This window comes from Charadrius vociferus, unplaced genomic scaffold (genome assembly GCF_000708025.1).
Source record: "Charadrius vociferus isolate BGI_N301 unplaced genomic scaffold, ASM70802v2 scaffold225, whole genome shotgun sequence".
Taxonomy (NCBI): Eukaryota; Metazoa; Chordata; class Aves; order Charadriiformes; family Charadriidae; genus Charadrius; species Charadrius vociferus.
In genome coordinates, this window is record NW_009648638.1 from 236,176 (window position 1) to 238,220 (window position 2,045).

Consider the following 2,045-nt stretch of genomic DNA (forward strand, 5'->3'; position numbering starts at 1 on the left):
GCTGTTTCCTACCTGGGCAAACAAGGTTGCTGCTTTCTGGCTGGAAACCTGTCACAGAGGCAGAAAAGACTCAGTGTAGTGTGATTTTGTGTCATCTTGGACATAATGAACCAGTGGCCCAGGGCCAGGTGCACTGTAGCAGGGATAACTTCTTTGTTCTGTAGATCTGGTTTTTCTGTTTGGTTTTGCTTGTGTTTATTTTTTTTCCCCAGAAGAATTGACAAAGCAGCTTACTTTCTCCATCATCAGTGATATCAAGAAGAGCTCTGCACAATGCTGCCCGACGAGTTGGGACCAAGCTCAGCAAATCCCCTTTAACCACGTGGAGTTCAGCTGTCTTGGGTTTTTTTTTGACTCTGAGGCAGTGCAATGTCTTGTGCCTGGGCTTTCATGTGTGGCAGCAGCCAGGGCTCAGTTTAGGAAAAGGATGAATTGGCATTAAAATATTTTCAGTAATAAAGTGAAGTCAGAGCAAAAGTTATTGTAGGAGACTTTATAGCTGAATAATTAAATACAGACCCAGGGGATGCAGTGGGTGAGCAGTGCTGTGCAGTGTTGCCTGGAAAGATGCCCCTCCAGAGGCTGTGGCCAGACTAGGCAGTGGATGTTGGCTGCGGTTTTTGGTGCCTCTGCACTGTCTGCTGGGCCCTTGGGGTGGCTGGCTGCATTTTATTGTTGGGACCCTGACCTGCTCTGGCCAACTGGTCCTGGCCACCGTAGCTGCTCCAGTGCCTGGTCCTCACACCCCTGCTGATCTGCTTGCCCAGTCACACTCCCCCACGCAGCCTTATCTACTCTGGGGTTGTTCCCCGTGTGCTTTTGGTGCTGTGTGGGAAGTAGCAAGTGCAGGGTTGTTGCCAGACGTGGGGTAAGCTGCGGGTGGTCACACACTGTTATCCAGGCTCTGAGTTGCCCTGCTGTGTGTTTAAACAGTAACCCAAGGTCCAGCTGTTAGTTGCAACACGTTCATTTTGTCCTAAAACTGTAAATGCCATATTCGGTCCTCTGCTGGTCTGGCAACTGTTTCCTCCTCATGTATATTGTAGTTCTTCAGTAGTCCTCTGATAGCTGTGAATATCCAACTGTGTATCAGCCACACTGTCTAACTCTTCTTTGCTCCCTAGCTACAGTAATTAGATTTGGGATATTTTTTATTAGGCCTTCCAAGCATTGCTCTAAGCTATGGTGAGAGGAGAAGCACCAAGTGTTCTATGAATTCTTGGTGATAAATCAACATCAACGGAAGCAAAGAGAGATGCCGAAAGGGCTGCGAGCTGAGGTGCAGAGCCTGGAGTGTGGCCGGCATGGCACGTAACGTATGGCTAAGGACAAATGTGAAGCACATTGTAGTAAAGAGGTGTGTTTCCTTAGCAATTTATACTGTCGTAAAACAATGGATAGTCTGGCTGGGATACAACTGAGTTGCTTTTAGTAAGTACAGTAAAATGAGTGTGAAGCAAGTAGCGTTGGGGCTTGGAGGGCAGCTTTCTGCTTGGGTCAGTACTGCCCTTGGGCTCCCGCCTGCGGTCCTGCATTAGAACGCAAATGGCAGAAGGGTTGCAGTTTTGGCCTGGAAGCTCCTTAGAAGGCTTGGCCCTCAAAAAAAGCTACTTCAATTTTCATGAAATTAGTTTTAAAATCACTGAAAATAAGGGTGAAAAGCAAGTGCTGTGGTCCTTTCTGTACTCTGGGTTTAGAAGCTGCTGAGGACATGCCTGGTGAGTAGGTCGTGGTCTGACAACTCAGCCTAAACTCACTGAAGCTGTAATTTGAAATTAGTCTGAAACATGGGTTAGAGGTTCTGGAGACTGAAGGCTTTTCCAAAGCAGAAGTCTGTTTTGGGATGGCAATAAGCATAAAAGATAAGAAAGACAGTGATCATCTTCTGGGGGTGAAGCTGTGCACTGCCACCCTTGTTTCTTCTGGCCCGGGGTCCAGAAGGGTTGAATTCACTAAAGCAAGGGTAAACTGGCTGCTTTTTAGTTAGCAAGCTGAATTAGCACTGTGTGGGATTTGAGGAGCTCCAGTGCCCTTGTGCGATGAGT